We start from the raw sequence: 22,004 nt of genomic DNA, 5'->3' as shown, positions 1-22,004 counted from the left end.
TGCACTGGGACATTGGGTACATTGATAATTTGGGCAAGCAATTTTAACAAATATTTACTAAGTTCCCACTAAGTCCAAAGCCCCAAATAAATGCTATGTATTTACATAGATACAAATAATGCTCAGTGTTTCTGTAATATCTACAAAGTATAGAAAAAGATTTTTCCATAGGTACGCATAAAAAGAGGCTGAGCATTTTAAGGGCAACATGTTTCTGGTTCTCAGAGATGAAGTGATAATTAAAGAACACCAGGACATTTTACGAGAGAGTATCACACACATACTCTCAAGTGATTTTCACGATCACCACAAAAGGGGGATGCTATATATTCCCTCGTTTTGCACATGGAAAACTGGAGCTCATGTCTGCTACTTGGTTAGGAGAAGGGCTTGAAAATGAATGGGTTTTCAATACTCAGAGATAGTGAAAAGAATTTCAGTCTTAGAGATCGGCATGAGCAGAGGTCAATACTCATGAAAACACTTGGCTTATTGAAGCAAAAGTGAGTGGTCTTGTGTCCTGGTGCATAGTGGATGTGTGCTTAGGAGCTGCAGAGGCACTGGGTGAGTGTAGCAGAGGAAAAAGAGAACAGGGTGATAAGAGTAAAGCCCCAGGCTAGAACTTTATCTGTTGATCAATCCGTTTGGAAATGGGGCCATGATCTCAAGGGAAAAGAAATACAGTTGAGATGGGGGGGGAGTGTTTTAGTCAGTTCAGGCTCCTATCACGTCCCACAGACTGGGTGGTTTAAACAACAAACATCTATTGCTCACATTTCTGGAAGCTGGAAGCCTAAGATCGGAGTGCTAGCACGGTCAAGTTCTGGTGAGAGCCCTCTTCCTGGCTTGTAGATGACCGCCTTCTCTTCACCTGGTGGAAAGAGAGACATCTCACCTGTACCTCTTCTTATAAAGAGACTAATCCCCTTCATGAGGGCTCCACCCTCATGACCTAATTACGTCCCAAAGGGCCTACCTCCAAACACTGTCATGTTGGGAATCAGGGCTTTGACATATGAATTCTGGGAGGATACAAACATTCAGTCTATTGCAGGGAGAAAGAAAGAATGAGGTGTTAGGATAGCTCAATAAATACTATAGCTCAATAAATACTTCTCTTAAAATACTTATTTCCCTTCTGTCTTGTTCCTGAGATCTTTATCTACTTCTCCATATAAATTTCTAGGTACAGCTGCATTTTCTATGAAGTGAGCCATTTGAAAAAGAAATGCTAATATATGCATTAATGTATGTACACACATATATATATATTTCTTTGTGCGTGGGTATGTGTATATATATATATATATATATATATATATATATATATATATACTATATATATATATATATAGTATGTTATCTTAACAGGGTGGGAGTAGCCCTTCTGAGCCAGAGCATACTATCCCACAAAGAATAAATTCAGAAATAAATGGCTGTGTGTGTTTCTGTGCCATCCTGAGATAATCAGCTCCTTTGAAGGAGCATTCATTTTTTTCCAGACCCCAGAGGCACCATGTACTGCCTGGAGACATTAATACTCCCATTTGTCCCCAGGATACCTGGGAGAATCTTACTATGCAAAAATATTGTTGAAAGCTTTAGATAAAAGGGAGTGATACACAACAAATCTACAGCGGAGAGAGCTCTCTACAACCTCAGAAGAGAGAAAGACTCTGGGCATAGGAAACAATTTGCGCTTTCTGAATTTTTGATAATTTAACAGTCAGTGTGGCCACAATTTTGAAATTAGTCTGATCTCCCATGTACTGAAAGGCTCATCTATAAACAGAGAGTCTCAGAGAGAACCTGATGAGGAATGAGGTATGCTAGGGAAACACCTTTTCTTATAGGTGGGACTGTTACTAACTTCGAGGAAATCATCTAATCACAATTTTAAAACTTCAGGCCCATTGTCAGAGAGCCTGATTTGCTGCCTTTTCATTCCTCAACTTAGTTTCATGAGAAATGCAACGGCATTGTATGAATACCTACGATATCATCAGATAATGACAAATACCTTTTGTCACATTATAGTCTAGGTTGCTCGTTTTGTATTTACAAGCAAATTGTTACTCAAAATATGAAACACTGGCATTTAGAGAAATACAGAAATTACTCACTTCCCTGTAATTCTGCATGACAAATTAGTACTGTGCTTTAACTCTAATAAATGTAGCTGTAGCAGAGTTTTCATAAACATTCTTGAGATGTTCTTCTGGAGTAGCTTTATTTTGGCACCCTACTTTTCCTGCTTAAACAAATGAAAAGGTTGGCTGATATTGTCAAAATACAGCACTTCTGGTGAACCAAGAGCCATTTATTAAAATAATGTATTGATGCAGTGTCATAAAATACAAAATCATATTTCTGCAGGAAAAACCTATTACCTTAAGCCAAGATTATTTTATTTTAAAAGAAAAATTATTGCAGTTGTGGATTCTGAAAGTAATATGATGTGGTTCAGACCTTGGCCTTTCACGGTGGCTTTTAATGCACCATGATACGTTATGTAAAAAAGATATTTGTATAATTAACAAGTGTTGTCTTTGTAGAAATGCATTAACTGAAAGTAGATTTTGAATATCTTATGACTCAAAATTACTAACTTAAGAACAGAAATATGATTTTTCTCTAGTTGTAGTAAGGCTTTAACACATAGGCAAGTGCAACAACAACCAAAACACACTCGCGCGTGCACACACACACACACACACACACTCCTCTTGGAGGGTCAGGGCTCTCCAGAGCTGACCATTTTCCTGATATCATTTTAATCTTGTCCTTTGTCACAGCACTGCACTTTTTGCTCTAAAGGTTTCAGCACTAAAAAGTGGGGAGGTGAAGCCATAGTTCAATTCAATTTATTTTTATATTGCCTCTCATATGAAGTCTCTCAAAACGCTTTACAGTAAGAGATAAAATAATCATATAACACTTGCCCATATTCGAAACAGCAGCGATCACCCAGACAGCAAAGGGGGAAAGCTGTGCACAGTCATGGGTCAAAGTCCCTGGTGAAACACCCCTCGTTTAGAAGCCATATAAATGAACATTTCAGCAGAGTGACGTGGCCATATAATATCACTCGCCAAGCCCTATATTCTCAAGGGAGAAGTAAGGGGCTTCATTTTTCGATTCAAATAGAGCATTATCTCTCCTAAAGCCCTGGTGATCTCAACTAGTTGACCAGTTTCCTCTCATATGCAAAACTAAAGAGCCAAAGCAGGAACATGCTTTCTTTCTATTGTTGCCAATTACTTTAATCACACATGATTTATGGCTTCCTGGAAAGCAGTTGTTCTGGGGCACCTCTTTTCCTTGTCTGTGTTCCATATTTTGGCCCCAAGAGGTAAAGGGGAAAGGCTGGTGGAAAGACTAAAATGGGTGGTCTTCCTTTTAGTCAACCTCTAGCGCACGTACACACACACACACACACACACACACAGGAAATACTTACACTTGAGACTTGAAAACTCAGAATGAATCAGTGACAGTCCGGGGCAGGAAGAAGGAATAAGGGAGGATGATGGAGTAAGAATTTTTGCTAGATAAGGCAGCCCAAATTAAATAATAATTCCCACTGGAAAAAAAAAAAAAGCAAAAACAACTGTCTGGAAAGGATAATGAAAAAGCCAATCCTGGCAAAAGGAAATTAGGTCAAATCGATATATCAAGTTTGTATAGCACTTTTAATTTACAGAAGGGTTATTCTACACTTGATGTAAGGAAATTGGAGATGTTACTATTCTCTGAGAGTGATAGAGTTACCCAGCATGGGAAGAACATACAGTCAGCAGTGGAAGCTACCATATTTACAAAGATGTTCTTTTACAGAGCAAATAGCAGTTTGAAATTACGAGGCCCAGTGAAAGTAATTGTCGAAAAAGAAGCTTCTCTCCAGACCCCCAACCCCATCACATAGTTTTTCAAGTACAGAGATCCAACGTTTTCTATCGAAAGCATCTTTTTTTTTTCTTTCAAAAAGTGCAAAAATCAAAAGGATCCTCTGGCTTCAGGAAAATTCACAGTATTCATATCAGTAAATAATCCAAAATCTGTTTAGGAAGCATGTTTCTAAAAGGATATGAACCTTTTCTATCCTCTACTTCTTTACTAGAGTCACATCTTTATAATACATAATAACAAACAGAATATATTGTAACTCATTTCTTGACCTTTTAATATTTCTGTCACTGATTGTCAGAGTTGAGAACTACTCTCTATCCTGAGGTGATGGATTATTTAATTAACCATTGACCTTTTCCCAACATTTGTTGACAATGAGCACAGTCCCATGAAAGCTGCCTGCTTTGGATATTGGTCAATTCTGTGTTGTTTATCAATAGGAGAATGCCATTTTTCATAACTTAGATCAAATAACTGAAATTACTTTTTCCCATTTATTTGTCCAAATCTATTTTCAAATGGATTTATGTCTCTTTCCTTTTAACTATCTGTTAGAAAAGAACAATAGGTTTATTATACCTTTTCAAAACAAATCCCATGTTAACAAACAAACATGTCTGATGGAATTTAATTCAGTCAGCCTACAAAAAAAATGTTTTCTAGTTATGAATCTTTTGGACAAAATTGCAGCGATTCATTTCCAATGGTACACACCTGTCCAGGTTCCCAGTTTTTTTTTGAGAAAATAAAATCTCCCAGGAGAGTAAGGCAGTCCCTTGGAAAAACTCATATAGTTGTTTATAAGTTCCATTCATTAGAGAGGGAAATGTTCCTGCATTTTTCCAAGGTCTTCATAGAAGGTCAAAAAATTTGTGGGAGATTTGGGCTAATTAAATATGAAAATTAGAATCTTTCATTTGAATGATAGACTTATTTCTATACTTGGGATAAATAGCATCTTCCTGTACTCCTTTCAACAGTCCCACACCTACCCACTTTTCTTCTAGAAAGGCTTTCCATCTTGGATGCAGGGGTGAGAAGAGAACATTGCAAGCCCAAGCCAGAGTTTTCATGGAGAAAGTTCGATTTCTGCAGACATCTCTGCCCCCAGGATCAAGTATTGTGGTAAGAAAGGGAAAGTGTTCAGAGGGTCCAGACTGGCCTTTCTCTCTGTTGGCGGTATTACTACATATTCGGCTCTCAAAGATTTGTTTGAGTCCTCGAAGATTGATTGAGGGCATGTCACAGTGTTAATGGGTTTAGAATCAAACAGTCCTGAGCTTAAAATTTTAGTTATTTTCTGGGGTACCTGGGTGGCTCAGTCAGTTGAGCGTCTGACTTTGGCTCAGGTCATGATCAGGTGGTTGATGAGTTTGAGCCTCGTGTCGGGCTCTGTGCTGGCAGCTCAGAGCCTGGAGCCCGCTTTGGATTCTGTGTCTCCCTCTCTCTCTGCTCCACCCCCGCTTGCACTCTGTCTCTCTCTGTCTCAAAAATAAATGAACATTAAAAAAATAATTTTAGTTACTTTCTTTTCTGGGTAATATCGTGTACCTCATTTATTTCTTAATGCCTCCATTTCCTCACCTATAAAATGGGAATAAAAATAGCCACCTCTCTCACTTACTGTAAAGTTGAATGAGATAATATATGCAAAGCTCATGGCAAATAGGAAAAACCCAGTAAAACAAAACGGTTCTAATGTAACACTGAATTTTCCAGTTTGTCATGTAGACATGGCCATTATCTCTGCAGAGTGGAATACAATGTATTAGAGATGTTTCAGCAACAATTGAAGTCCATTTTCATCTCCCTGGAGTCTACAGTGTTTAAAGACTTGACATTATGGAAGTATATTGTCTTCATTAATTTATGTTAATTTTTAATGTTAGTGTGGCAGTATGGGATAATATATACAAAAGCCTGTGTGTATGTGTGTGTTTGCTTATACAAACAAACACACACGCGCACACACAGATATTGCAGGGTAAAAGAGTTTTGACCCTAAGAAAGCAGATTTTCATTAAAGCCTAAACCTAGGACATAATATAAAGCATTAATTGTAATAGCAGCTTTTTTTTTTTTTGCCTGACAAGAATAAGAATTCTTCAAATGAAAGATGTTTGGAAATTAGCAAAAGCATAGTGTATCTACTGATCATATTTTATGAAAATGCTACCCGAATTAAATGATAGAGCTTTACAATTATGTCCAAGGAAACGGCACATGCAAGCTACCTTTGTGTTGCTTTCTTATATATCTGTTAATCATGTTAATTCCCTCTGGCATCTATCAGTTTCCCTTCAACGCCAAGAGCTTATCTCCTGTTAGAACAGAACTATATGGGCATATCATCAGATATCTAGATGGCTAAGCTGTACGTTTGATACATGGGTGACGTTAATGTAATATTATGATGGATATCTATTAGCACGTACGTCACCAAAACATAGACTCTCTAACGTCTTTGACAGTGGCTGCCCTTTCCATGTCAGTGTCAATCCACGCCAGAATCACAAGAATGAACAAATGTGACAGGAGAGGCTGTACCAATTATAGATGAAGGGATACTATCTACTCCCACTATTTGATGTGATTTATTTGGCGGTCCTTCTGCATTTGTAGGCAGCAGATTGGAGCTGTTTATGAAGTGACAAATGGTACTCAATGACATTGAATGACTCCTCCAATCAATTTAACTTGTCTAAAAAGTGGTCATGAATCGTGCTATACATCCAATGGTAGCGGATACAGAAAAGTTTCAACTTTCTGCCCTGAAAACATATACTCTAAATACATACATTAAAGAGTGAAAGAAATAAGTAGTAAAATTAGTTTATTGAAGTCATAATTTCTTTCAAAAAAATTTTTTTTGAAAAACATGTTTCATAAGGTTTTTCATCAAGGATTTTTTTTCAGAGAAGTGATATTTTTTATTAATTTGAGAGAAATGCTTTTTTTTTTTGGAGGGGTCAGTTTTCTTTTGGAGAAGGGGTAGCACGTAGTTGTCTACATAAATGCATAACTCTGTGGTGAAAAAGTAAAACAGTTTAATGGGGGTTGTCAGTGAAATAACTAGGGCCGCTATTATATAAGAAGCCTTTGGGCTTCTAAGTCCAGATATCGACTGAAGTTTCCAATGATTATTTAGCCCTTTTTAACAAAACTATTTTGGTCTAAGTGATTTTATTGATGAATTTATTGAATTAATTATAAAACTCCAAGAAATAATTACCTCTCGTGCACGGTTTGATCATACAAACAGAAGTCATTTCCCTTAAACACCGGAGAAATACATAGGCTTTTATACTTAAACGTGTTTTCGTCTCGCGCGTATAACTAGCAAAATGGAATAAAGTCGCCGGCCCGGCTAACCTCACACAAGTGTATTTACATATTTATTTCAATTTATTAGATGCAGGTAGTCTTTTCCATACTTAATTCAAACCACTACTGCTATAAGCCAAGAATGATTTTTTCCTATCTCTCTATTATTCAAATTTATTAAACAATATTTCACATTTGTTTGACACCGTGTCAAACTCAGAACTCCTAAAGTACTGCTGCAGCTTTGGAACTGTTATGCTTTCTCGGACTTTAATCATTTTTGGCAAGGCTCCACTTCCTGTCAGAAAGTGAAACAGCTTTGGAATGTCATTTTCACGAAAGAAAACAGAGAGAATCCGAGAGGAAGTTCTCCTCCACTCCAGATCCCCTAAGATACTCAAACACGCTCACAGGAGGGCTGGAATACATCAAACATTAGCAGAGGGAAAAGGACACAATTTTCCCACATTAAAAATACATGGATAAAGTTGAACTTCTGCTAAAAATAGTTCCCATGACTAATCCTATTAAGTTTAAAAAATTGGGCAGTATCTTCCTTGAAGCAGAATTACTCTCTGCCATCGCACTGTGCTGCTGCCTACACCCCCAAAGCCAGCACCCCTCAGTGCTAGGCCCTCCGCTTTCCCTTTGTAATCACATTAGGGGAAAAGGGAGAGAGAGAAGGCGATCGGACAGTGCCTTTTATTCAGGTCTCAGATATCAAAGGAAACCAAAAAGGAGATATAGAGACCAAAATTATCTCAAAATACCAAAACTTCTGAAGAGCAATATACTGTCCTTATGCATCTGCAATGTTTTCTTACTCACTCTTGGAGGGTCCCCAGGGAGCAATGAGATTGCAGAAAGCAAATGAAGATTGCTCCGACTTATGCCACTTCAAGGCCTAGACGGTGTTGGAGGAAACACTGAGCAGCAAATGGTGCAAAGTCTGTACTATTTTGGACACACAAGCCCCTGGGTTTTGTCTCATGTAACGACCACGTTAACTGGACAGAGGAGAGGAGAGGATGAAAACGAATCGTGCAAAGTGCGCGGCAAGGCGAAAAGATTCTAAACCAAGTACGCACGTCGCGAGGAAGCCGTCAGGGCTCTCACCATCCTGCAGGTCACACCGATAATCAATGTTACTTTGTTGTAGAGGGGAGGTATGGGAATATAAAGTAGTCACTGCAGAAGGAGTCATTAGGTACCATGATATTGGCATATGTTAGCTAAGTGATTAGCAATGGTGAGGTTCAGCTGCAATGAAACCTAAACCCAGCTGATGCCATTAACACGGTGGATCTAATGAACCCCACAGACCACATTAAAGCAGAGAAAGCAAAACGACAATTGGAGAATGGCTTTTAATGAAATCATCAATCCAAAAAAGGAGGGGGATAGATGTCATTTAAGAAGGCTTTGTGGAACCACCGGACAATCACTTACTCAAGCACTAGTTTTTAAAGGACAGGCAGGTAACTTCCCTTCATTGTTTAGAAGACACTTTGGGCCTTGTTTTTAAACAATTGGTCCATCTTTTTAGCTTTGCATTAGCATGCAGAAAATGAATTGCCCAGCTGATTGAGATTTTTCCACACCGTCGCCATAATGTGCAAACGCCCATAAGTCATAAAGAAAAGATCCTTTGTTACAAGTTCTTAATTGAATTGTACATGTTTAAGGGAATCCATAATTCACAGCCACTTGAACATTGGATCTTATCCTGTAAACATGTACTTCTTTGAAAACTGGGACCTACAATTCCATCTATACGTAGTTCTGCCCGGAAAGGATTCATTCACCTTCAAGCTAACCACTTTTTCAGTCTGCCTCACACATATAAAAGGTTCTAGCCTAATAACTACCAAAGCAATGAAGAGGGAAAGTTTTGATGTTTCCCAACAGAAAGTAACTCTTAGGTTCACAAGCAGTATAGTGAGTAGCAAGGAATGTGGGTGCCAAAGCCACACCGCCTGGATTTAACTCTCAGCTCTGCTACTTACTAATTCGAAGGTTGTAATTTCTGCGGCAACGTTGGGCCAGCAAAAAAAAAAAGAAAAACTATAAGGAATTAGGGCAGACAAGGAACAACTGAAAGTAGCAAAAAGTGGTTTTTCTTCCTCTTTTGCGCATCAACCCTATGATTTCCACAATGCTGAAGTTAATATTGTTAGTTATTTACTTACTTAGTGAGTTTATGAGTTGAGTTTTAGCCATGGCCTTCTATGGATGTACACGGTTTGTCCTCTGCCTGAACCATCTAACAACAAATCTGAATCACTGTCCCTCGGGGCCAGCAAGATCCAGAAGGCTATGAATTCAAACTTTCAGAAACTGTGTTCAAAGCATGTATGTCAACAAACAGAAACAATTAGCAAAGATAAACCGTTACTCTTTAAAGCAGAAACACTCCACATCTAGAAAGGTTGCAATTTTATAAGCCATTTATAATGTTTCGGGGCAGCATGACCCAAGCTCAGAAAACTCCAGGTTCCTATTTAAGGAGCCAAATTACAATAGATAGTTGCATTGTAAATTTTCAAATAGGCAAAGTAATCATCATTTTACAACAAAGGGCATAAGCCCATTGCGGCACGTGTGGTTTCAAGGTTACTCTGTGTTCTATGAAGATATAAGCCTATTTCTCTAGGCTTAGGGGTTCAAGCTGTGATTCAGATTCCTGTGTTCTAATTCTATTTGGCCACTGACTAGCTATATACCTCCTTAGTTAATCTCTCTCTGCTTGATTTTTTTTTTTCATGTAAAGTCAGAACAATAATCATGGCTACCTCATGGGGTGGTCGGAAGAACCGAATGAAATCATGCACACTGAACACTTAAAACACTGCCTAGTATGCAGAGACCCCACAGTAAGCATCAGCTGTTGTAATTTATTATGCTAGATATCATTGTACATGTTTATCACGTTATGTGAAACGCTCTCAATTCCAGACTCCTGGGAATCAATTCTCCTTCCTTTGTGTCTATATGCACATCAACTAACCTCTGTTGCAACTTCCAGCATGAAAAAGTCTTCTCCCAAGACCCTTCCCAATTCCTCCACATCAGTAATGGCCCTGAATCTTAGGAAGCCAATGAAAGCATCACCTCTTCTTTTTGCTACTTGCTCTGTCCTGCTTCTCTTCTAATTTCTTTGGTGACTGACTATGATTCTTAGTGATCCCTATACTCAATAGTCATGCCTTGAAACCGAGGAGAACCTTTCCCACAGCATAAACATGTCTAGCTTTTTTTTAGCCAGCTAAGGCCATCAACAGATGATTCCAATGGCATGCTTACTTTACAAGTTTGCTTTTGTGTTGGCTTCTCCACAAACCCAGTACCGCGGCCTAATCCCAGATTGCTGAAGAATGCCCGTAGGGGAATAGTCACCAAAGATGACTCTGATGAACAGCTTGCTGCAGCTCTAATGGTGAGACATATAAAATGCATCATACATTAAATTTAATGTTGCCTCATTAGTCTTAATTAGATTCCTACATTACACCAGGATTATGGTTTCTCCGTGTTTATGTTTTCTCCTAAAATTGAGTCTACCCCAGATAATACTTCAGTGTACTTTTTAAACCTTTGAATAAAAATGGCCAGCGATGGCTTAATATCAATAATATCCTCGATCTGATGAAAATAATATCAAAAGACAGGCAAACTAAATTATTATATGTCTAAGGAGTTTCATGTCATTCATAAAGCCCATAAAAGAAGTCTTGTTACTCAGAAATAAACCTAAAAACTGCAAACATTTGCTCACTAAGAAAAGTAATTGGTCTATTATTTCCTTTATTCCCCTTTCTATCGTTATGCATAATATGGAATATGTTTTTTTCAATAAAAGAATAGTTGTTTCCCTCCTCTTCTTCTCCCATTTCATAGTTTAGCCTCTCCTTTTATTGGCATCTACTATGAAGCCTTAGCACATTTGGTATTATCATGAAAGATAATTTGGTATTAGCTATGAAAGAAGAAAGGGACCTGAGAAACCACAGAGCACAACCATTTTTTTATAATAAAGGAGTCATGGCCTAGAAGTTGTGGACACTTGTGGTGGCTTGGAGATCATGGGGGATCCATGACCAGAAGTCAGGTTTCCTGGCCCACAACTCATCATATTTCTGATCAGCTCCATAACGCATCGGAGAAAATAGTCTGCTTCCATTGTTCAAAAACACCCTGTAGTGCAAGGCTCTCAATTCCTAACTCTGAGTTCACATGCTCATGTCGCTGCACACCTGAACAGTTTCTGAAGTACCTGTTGTTTGGCTGCATTTTTGCCAGTAGTCACAAACTCATAAAATGAAAAGCCAAGGAAAATACAATGCAAATCAGGTCTGCCAAGAATTCTTCAATTCCCTGTCACTGGATAACAAAAGGGTTGGTGGTATGGAAGTCTTTAGAGATTACATCTCATTGATATCTATTTATGAGTCATTTATGGATTTTAACCGACATTAAACAATGGATTAAGAAATTCAGTCCTGCTATAGTTGGGATGGACATCATTAGGTCTGATCTTATTCTCCCTCTTGTGTCCCTGGGTTACCCACTACCCTCCAGCAATTGCTGAGATCGGGTCAATGCCACTGCACAGTAACGTTTCATCTGGCAGGAAAAGATCAAGCAAGGAAGTTATCAAGATTAGGGGCTGAAGAAGGGAATGAGAGCGTGAAGAGAAGAATTCAGAACCAAACAATATTCATGTGTAATTTGCGAGCATTAGTTTAGCATGGAAAAAATTTAAAATTTGCCAACCCCGTGGGGCGCCTGGGTGGCTCAGTCAGTTAAGCATCCAACTTCAGCTCAGGTCATGATCTTGCAGTTCACAAGTTGGAGCCCCGCGTCGGGTTCAGTGCTGACAGCTCAGAGCCTGGAGCCTGCTTCAGATTCTGTGTCTCCCTCTCTCTCTATCTCTCCCCAACTCATGCTCTGTCTCTCTCTCTCTCTCTCCCACAAATAAACAAACTTTTTAAAACACTAAAGGAAAGGAAAGGAAAGGAAAGGAAAGGAAAGGAAAGAAAAGAAAAAAATTTGCTAGCACCTTGAAGCTGTGAGCATGAAGAACAGATAGCCATGGGGAGAGCTGGGAGGCTTGGGAAGAACCAGTGAGCACAAGAGATCAAAGCACATTTTAAGACATACAGCTTTCAGATAATATCATTACATTCATTTCTGTAATCTACAAAATTTGGAAATAAAGACCTATGTGCAAAACTAGCAAAGTTACCTATATGTTTGTTGAGGAATTATACCTATCATGAGTCACTTTCCATCCCTCAATTTAGGTAACTAGTTCTTCATTTAATGACCCCTTATAACAGCACCCTGGATACATATTCTAAATCCCGGAGTTCCTAAAAAGTTTTTAAAACTACCTCTAAAGCAATGTTAACCTTTGCAGTAAAATAAAAACAAATTATATTCAGTGAATAAAAATGTTGCTTAGATAGTGGAATATGTAGGGAAAGGTTATATGACAGTTTTCCGAACTACAGAAAAACATTTAAAGAAGATGAAGACATATGTGGTATAACTGCTCATGGCTTAAAATTATGTAATTCAATATATAGTCATAGCATTTTTAGTTTTCATATTCTAGAAGAATATAAGCTTTAAAAAGTGATTCATTAAATACCCCAGAAAAAAAAAATCTCATGAACTTTTAACAAACTTATACCGTGAGAGCCGATTCTATAGGCATGTAATGGAAATGGACAGTAGCTCTGCTATTAAACTTTTGGTTTAGTAGCAAGCTATCAAACCACCCGCAAAACGTCAAAATATTCCATCCACCTCAGAGTTAGAGATGTCTGACTCTCTATGATTTATGGAAACATTATTTAAAACGTATTTTCTGTTCATTTCTGTCCAGTGCTGCACCTTTTATAAACCTACTGATTAATATCAAACAGTGAACAAATCTGACAAGCAGGATTACCAATCTAACAAAACTGTTTATAGTGTGAATGAAAAAAGCACACCATTTCCAGGCAGTGTACTTAATAATACAATCCTGTTGTACTTAAGTGGTGAAGGGATTACTTAACTGTCAGAGTTTCTTTAACTGTTAAGAGTTGCCACATTAAAGACAGGCTATTCAAAAGCACCAGAAGAATGTGTCATGCCACTTTATTCATCATTATCATAGTTTTATATTTAAATATAACATAATTGATGTGTATGGAAATAAAATAAATTCAACTGTTTGAAATTAAATTAGCTTCCCCTAAGGCATTTTTATGGTAGAGAATAAAGAATTTTCATACACAGATTTAAACTCCTTTTTTATAAATATTATATAATTTTGGTTAAATTATATGATATCAATATATATTATAGTTTATATTGAACATTTTTCTTTAGAAAAGGACCTTTGGTGCCTGGGTGACTCATTTGGTGAAGCGTCCCACTCTTGTTTTTAGCTCAGGTCATGATGTTACTACTCAGGAATTTGATGGCCGCCTTGGGTTCTGTGGTGACAGCATGGAGCCTACTTTGTATTCTCTGTCTTCCTCTCTATCTGCCCCTCCCCTGCCTGCTTTCTCTCTCTCTCTCTCAAAATAAATAGCCCAAAGTGCTATTTCCATGATAATTTCAAATTGTGTTTTTGTTAGTATAAGGACACAAAATTTAATTTTAAGATGACAATTTCTGTTAAATTAGTTTAATGAGCTTAAACGTTAAGTCTATAGAAGCAAAAGAAGCTATAGAAGTTTTACAGAGTTTAAAGTATTGACTATTCTTTCACATCTACATGTTGTTCTTGAGTTTATGTACATGGAAATCATAAGAGAAAAGATTTCTGTAAATTTACACAGTAAGAAACAAGAAGGATGTGGGGAAATAAAATCCCAGGACCTAATTCATTTTTCCTCAGAATGAATAAAATAACTCCTGGCAAAGAGAACATCACCAAAAATGGTGGATTAAGGAGCTCCATAGATCCATCCCTCTGTGAAAGCAACCAGTAAGCTGGCAAAAGTTTTCAGAATCAAATCTTTTAAAACTCTGGATACTAATACAAAATCCTACAACAACCAGAGAGTGCTTAATGAACAAAGAAGTTGCTAAATTTTGGCATTTAAGGAAATCCCTGTTAAGTCAGTAGCTGATTGCTGAGATAGTGGGAGAAAGACTTCAATGACCACACATGACAAAGGATACAGTCTTTGCAAGAGTCATTTGGAAATGTTACTAAACAAATGGACAATTGTAGTCCCCAAAAAGTCACAACAGCAAAACTCTGGAGAGGGAGTAAAATCTGATTTCCAGAGTTGCCAAATCTTAATATGCAAATGTCCAGTTTTCAACCAAAAATTATGAAACATGCAAAGAAATAGGAAAGAATGGCTTACTCACAGGATAAAAAGAATTATGCAGAAACCATAACTGAAGACACCCAAAGATTAAACATACTAGACAAAGACTTTAAATCAACTGTCTTCAATATGCTCAAAGAATTAAAGAAGCCTATACACAAACAACTAAAGGAAACCAGGAGAATGATGTCTCAACAAATAGAAAATATCAACAAAGAGATAAACATAAATAGAATTAAATAGAAATTCTGAAATTGTGCAGTATAATAGCTGAAATGGAAAATTTACTACAGGGATTCAACACAGATTTGAGCAGGCAGAAGAAAATCATCTAATGTGATGAACGGAAACAAAAAAATAATGAATACCAGTGGGGTGTCAATATACACAATATGGGATTCCCAGAAGAAGAAAAGAGAAAGGGAAAGAAAAAATGTTTGAAGAAATAATGGCTGAAAACACTCGCAATGTGGTGAAAGAAATGAATTTATACATCTACCGATTCTAAGTAGGATAAATGCAAAGAGATCCACACCGAAATATGTTACAATCAACTGTTGAAAGACAGAGACTCTTGAAAGCATCAAGGGAAAGATATGACTTGTCATGTACAGGGATCCTCAATAAGACTAGAAGCCAGTTTCTCATCAGAAACCATGGTGGCCAGAAGGCAGAGGAATGACTGTTAAAGGGTTGAAAGGGGGAAAAAAAAAACCTGCCAATCAAGAATTCTATGTCTGGCAAAACTATTTTTGAAAAATGAAGTAGAAATTAATACAATTCCCAGATAAACAGGTCAAGAGAGTTCATCACTGATAAATGTTTCCTGTAAGAAATATTAAAGGGAGATTTTCAGGCTGAAATTAAAAACATTAGATAGTAACTGAAAGCCATACAAAGAATTTTTTTTAATTAGTCATGATAACAACATAGGAAAATATAAAAATTAACATTATTATATTTTCATTTTACAATGCCTTTTTTTCCTATATAATTTAAAAGACACATATGTAAAATAATAATTTCACATCCATTTTAATGGGCACACTGTATGTAAAAAGATGTGATTTGTGACAATAACAACATGAAATGGTAGGAATAGAACAATAAAGGAGCAGAGTTTTTGTATGCTATTGAAGCTATTGTAGCTTTGGTTGCTATTGGTATCAATGCAAACTGAATTATCATATATTTAGGATGTAATTATATTCTCAAGCGTAACCACTAAGAAAATAACAAAAAGAAACTCAGAAAAGAAAGTGAGAAGAAAATCAAAACAGGACACTAGAAAAAAATTAACTAAACAGGAAAAAAAGGCAGTAATAGAGATATTGGGGAACAAAGAATATATAAGATATGTAAAAATCAACTTAAAAATGGCAGAATGAAGTCCTTCCTTATAAGTAATCACTTTAAATGTAAATGGATGAAACTCATCAATTAAAAGGCAGAGATTGGCATAATGAATGTTTTTAAAAAGAAAGCATGATTGGCCTATCTGCTACTTACAAGAGACTCACTTTAAATATAAAGAGACAAATGTTTTGAAAGTAAAAGGATAGAAAAAGATATTCCATACAAATAGTAACCAAAGGAAAGCAGGGATGGCTGGAGTAATATCAGACAAAGTAGTTTTTAAGTCAACTATTGCTACAAGAGACAAAGAATTTTACATATTCATAACAATTCTAATACATCAGGATTTAAGACAACTTGGGCATTGCTAAAATATAGCAGAATTTATGAGACCCACATTCCTCTATTTAAAATGCAACATTAGCTACCATTTCCTTGATGGTAGTCCCTAAACTGCCAATGTAAACCACTTTGGAATATTTTTTATTGGTGTATTTCTGAAAGAGGAAGATAATTGATAGAAGTAGCATTTCTCTGGTTTCTTTTCTTTTTTTTTTTTTTTTGTTTTTTTTTTTTGGTTTGTTTGTCTATCAATCTTCATACCCCAATTTTCTCCCAGAGGCATCACCTGGCCCTATATAATCCTCTAGTCTAAATTTCCTTGGTAAATCCACCCAAAGAGAAGATTGATTTTCACAATTAAGTCTTTTTCTTTTATTTATGATTTTTATGATTTTTTTTAAAAACTGTTCTACTTGTGAAATGTACCATAATATTTGTCATCTTTACTAATTGAGATCTTTGTACACTTATATTGCATTGATAACCACAGAACTAACCTACATACAATTTTTAGCATAATTAGTCTACTAAGTCATTTTATATTTATTAGTAGAATATTCACAAGTGGATTAATCTGAATCAAATATATATAAAGTAGCAGATAAAATTAAGTTGTTGATGAAATATTCTATCTCAGTTGATTACCAATTAAAAGAATAACTAAGTAAAAATTACTTTCAGTGAAGTTTATCTTCAGTTAAATTTTGAGGTTTGCTTCATTGTTCCTTGTCATTTCATAATAGATTCATGAAAAATATATTACTTGATTTTTTTCAAATTTCTTGGACAAGTTACCTTACATTTTGTTTCATTTTTTATTCATTTTAAGCAAACTCATTAAAGCAAACTCATCTTGTAGATGACTAAAAGAATAATAAAATCAACTTCCCCCAAAAAAAGAAATGTATTGCTTTAGGAATGTTAAAATTTAAATTTTAAAGAAAGCCTAAATTTTTCTGTATTAATTCTCAAATGTTTGGACTCCCTTCTCCATTTTGATGGAATATATATTTAAGATTTATAGTTTGCCAGGTACAGGGGTTGGCAAATAACATATGTTGGCTAGTTCTTATGTTTGTCTTGAATATTCTTACTATTAGAGGTGCCTGGGTGGCTCACTCAGTTAAGCCTCCAACTTCAGCTCAGGTCATGATCTCATGGTTTGTGAGTTCAAGCCCTGCATCAGGCTCTGTGCTGTGTCTGCCTCTCTGTCTGTCCCTCCCCTGCTCATGCTCTGTCTCTTTCTCTCTCTCACTCAAAAATAAATAAAACATTAAAATTTTTAATAAAAAAATAATAATCTCAATTTTATAACCTTGAACACCTCAGTAATATAGACTATATTACTCAGTAATATATTCACAGTAATACAGAGTAGCCAAAACCACTTGAAAATCATATCATGTGAGTTAGTATTAGAAAGAGAAGCTGTGAAGAAGCTTTCTTCTATGCAGCTTTTTTTGTGGTCTTTCTCCAACTATAATCAAACTACTTCTCTAGAGCCCAGGAGCTTCTGGGCCCTTCAGGATGTTGCTTCTGTAGGTATAAGATATCTGGGAGATACAGGGAGAAGAATTGGTCATGGCAAAGTCGTTTCCTAGAAGAGAAGCCAAGAGTTGCTAAACTTAGTTCTCTCTACCACTGTAGAGAAGACTAGAAATGGAATGGCCTCCATTTATTGCCCCAAAAGAGACCAGAATTCACCAGCAGAACACCACAAACTTGCAGATGTGAACTACACACCTTTCCATCATGTGAGGAATTGCCACTGTACAAGGCAACCAGAAGTCAAGCTGGCACCAAAGGGTAAGGAGAGTAATAACCTGGCAAATAAAAATTATAGTGTTCCTCAGGGACCATCTAAGCAAACACAGGAAGCAGTTTCTAGCAAAGGATAATCACAAAGGATTGATGAATTTATCCACCACAAAATAAACTGTAACTGCACACAAAATGATCCAGTTACATTAGGAACAAACAATCTAACTAGGAAACGAGGTTATTGAATTTTAAAGTTCAACACAAAAATTTAAGGTGAGTATGTTACTGAAATTTGAAAAACTTTCATGAGAGTGCAGAAAATAATTCAAAAAAACAGAACAAAAACCAAAGACATGGAAATCATAAAGAAAAAGCTAACAAACTTAGAGGACTTCCCCAGGAGATATATAGATAATGCTGTATAAAATATTTTCCATATGAATTATAGAATTGAGTATAAATATAAAACAATAAAAATAATAGAAAAATTTAGGATATCATGTATTTTACACAGTGTTAGGCCAAATGGTTGAAAAAGGGGGAGAGAGGAAGGAAGTATTTGACTATGCAAGCTTATCTTAGGTTATACAGCAAAAGATAGCATAAATAAAGCCAATTGTCACATGTTAGAGCTGGAAAATGATCTGCAAATAATATGAAAGTTTATAAATAAAAACCATAATGTAGCAGTTACAAACTGATGCAAAAAATATAAGTACCCTACACATAGTGCTTATTTATTGCTGTAAAATTGCCCCCCCAATTTAGAAGCTTAAAATAACAACATTCATTTTGTCACAGTTTCTGTGGGTCAAGTATCAAGGAGTGCCTTAGAAAATTCCTCTTGCTCTAGGTCTCATAAAGTTATAACAAAGCTGTTGTCCATTACAGACTCATGATGTCTCAATTAGGGAGGAGAGGTCTGCTTTCAAAATCACTCACATGGCTTTTGGCAGGTTTCATTCCCTTGCCACATGGGCTACTCCATAGAGCTGCTTCATGACATTACAGCTGACTTCTCACAGGGTAAACAATGCAAAGTGAGCAAGAGAGAGCACTCAGGAAGAAGTCTGCAGCCTTTTTGTAACCCAATCCCAGAAGTGACATGCCATGGTTTTTTTCTGCATTCTATTTGTTAGAAGCTAGTGACTAAATCCAGCCCATATTTAAAGGGCAGAGTTGACATGAGGGTGTAAATATCATGAGCCAGAGATCATGAAGCCACATTAGAGGATACCTCCTACACTGGGAGGTGGATTAATAGGCAAAGGATTCACAGGATGAGCTAAGGATTCATAGGCAATTGACAGAAGAGTGAATCTAAATTGGAAAAAAAGTAATAAATATATTAATATATATATATATAAAGATTTTTAAAGTGCTAATTGAGGAAAGACATATTAAAGTAATTAATAATGAGTTATCACTTTATACCTATAGAATGACAAACTTTGTATAAATTTTTTAACGTTTCTTTATTATTGAGAGACAGTGAGACACAGAACGTGAACAGAGGAGGGGAAGAGAGAGGGGGAGACACAGAATCTGAAGCAGGCTCCAGGCTCTGAGCTGTCAGCACAGATCCATATCATGAGGCTCAAACTCACAAACCACGAGATCATGACCTGAGCCGAAGTCAGACGCTTAACCAACCAAGCTACTCAGGCACCCCGAGAATGGCACTTATTTTTAAAAATAAGTGTTGTTCCTACTAGAAATTTGAATTTTTATAACTAAAAGTTTCTAAAATCTGTATCTATATATCCATATTTCAAACAGAAATTCTACTTCTCTTATTCCATCTTATAAAAATAAAACCAACAATATTTAGAGGAATGTGTGCAAAGACATTATTTGTAATAGTTCAAACCTGAGGGAAGGTAGGGAGTAGGATGAATGATTATTTATTAGGAGCAATGGCTAAATAAATTATGATTCATCTTTATCATAGAATATTAGGTAGTCTTTAAGAATAATTAGTTAGATCTGTACCAGCTGTCTTAGAGGGATTTCTGATGAAATGTTATACAAACAAATAAACATAATGTGATTTCATGGTGATAAAATAATTGCAATATCTATTTATCTATCAATTATATAATTGCATATATTTATATATAAATTTACTATATGAGAAGGGGAAAATAAAGAGGGATAAATACCAGGTTGTTTACATTGGTACTCCTGGCAAAAGGAAAAAAAAAAAGGTTGATTTGGAAAAGAGAATGGGGTAAAAGCCAAAAAAATAGCTGCATTTATATGTATATTTAAAGTCAACAGGAATTTTATATGCATACAAGTATATATTTATATATTTAGCTGAATATATATTTATTTATTTTAAAGTTTATTTATTTATTTTCAGAAAAAGAGAGAATGGTGGAGGTGCAGAGAGAGGGAACGAGAAATTTTCAAGCAGTCTCCACATCCAACACGGGGCTCAATCTCATCACCAATCATGACCTGAGCCAAAATCAAGAGTCTGACACTTAATTGACTGATCCACCCAGGTGCCCCTAACTGTATATATTTAAAGTCAACAGAAATTTTTAAAGTATGTCTGTGGTTACATTTATATAAAAATAGAGATATAGATAGATAAATAGATGATAGATAGATAGATAGATAGATAGATGGATGTCTATGTACCTATGCATATATTTGAGCGTGTACCTGTACATATAGAAATAAAGGAAAGGATGGACAAAAATGAAACAAGAACGTGTCACTCTTACAAGCTCCTGAGAACCTAAAAAAGAAACAAGCAAAAAAAGTTGCTGTGTCTACCACATTTTCAGTCCAGCAGCTCTTTCTTGTGAGTAATTGTCTTAAGCAGGAGAGTTCGACCATAAATCACACATGCATACGCCATCAGAGCATATTGAGTGGGAGAATCATCTCCAAATAATATAGGTGAGAGGTCTGTGGCACAGATTTGAGCACATTGCCCTTTTACCGGAAAACAGTTCCCCTCGGTTTTATGCATTCTTTTATGCTAAAGCACTCCAATGTGGTTTGGCTTATGAGCTGATGGATGATATGATTTTTAGAGTAAACTACAATTGATAAACAGGAAAATTGTAACAGCTAGAAAGGGTATGACTTTATTAGGCAAACAAGAAAAGACAACACAAAACAAAGATATTTAAAATCTGTGATTATTGCTTTTCTTCTAGAAAAGTAAAGCGTTTTTAAATCACAGGTAAGAGGAGCCAAGATTATCCACACTATAGAGCATAGAGCTTCACATCCCAGCCATAAGTAAAGAAAGAGGTAATATCTTGTGTTTCATACCAATCCAAAAATAAATTTAATTCCCACAGTTAAGGTATAATGCCAAAGTTTATTTACAAAGCATGTGAAAGTTTAAAAATAAGTAAGTAGAGGTGAAAGGATATTCCTAAATTGCAATCTAACCTCAGAAAACTTTCCCTGACCACATCACATTCGGATCATCTTAGCCATCTTTGGAGAGAGGCTTTGAAAACCACCAGTTCCCACAATGCTGTAAAACACCAAGAAACAAATAATATTTTATTATCCAACTTGCCATTAAAAAAGATTTCTGTCTTAACATATTTCAAGCTCTCATTGACTCAAATGAAAAGGGCCTTTTTACTGGTGCTATTGTGGAAGCAATTCCTCAGTCTCAATTCACTCTTGAGCAGTCTGCTCTTAAATGCTTTTACATTATGCTATCTCCTTTCAATATGGTCTATTTACAATAGAAACAGAGCATGGTAACCAATTCCTGAATCTTTCTCAGAGACAAAACATTCTCTCTACCCAGTTTCCCTTACACTTGACACTACATCATACCGCCTCCATTAATGACAGGCCACACCTAACACTTTCCCATAGACTGCAATTCCACTCTAATTATGTTACTTCACATCGCGGGTGAATGGAACAACTAAAATTTATATGCATACTAGACACTACTTCCTATGTATCCATTCTTCAGAAAGGTTTTCA

General features: G+C 36.2%; 1 long non-coding RNA gene across 1 annotated transcript in view; it reads right to left on the bottom strand.

The window, feature by feature from the left end:
• Positions 1-18,761, bottom strand: part of LOC128314024 (uncharacterized) — an 87,930-nt gene extending 69,169 nt beyond the window's left edge. Inside the window, exons 1-4 of the long non-coding RNA XR_008295330.1 lie at positions 5,219-18,761; positions 3,461-3,583; positions 977-1,045; positions 775-871 (exon numbers count right to left, since the gene is read on the bottom strand). This is a non-coding gene — a long non-coding RNA (uncharacterized LOC128314024). The remainder of the gene's footprint in view (positions 1-774; positions 872-976; positions 1,046-3,460; positions 3,584-5,218) is intronic.
• Positions 18,762-22,004: the final 3,243 nt, after the last annotated feature.

Source organism: Acinonyx jubatus, chromosome C1 (assembly GCF_027475565.1).
Source record: "Acinonyx jubatus isolate Ajub_Pintada_27869175 chromosome C1, VMU_Ajub_asm_v1.0, whole genome shotgun sequence".
NCBI lineage: Eukaryota > Metazoa > Chordata > Mammalia > Carnivora > Felidae > Acinonyx > Acinonyx jubatus.
Note: the sequence above shows the minus strand (reverse complement) of the source record. Positions and strands in the feature narration are given on the sequence as shown.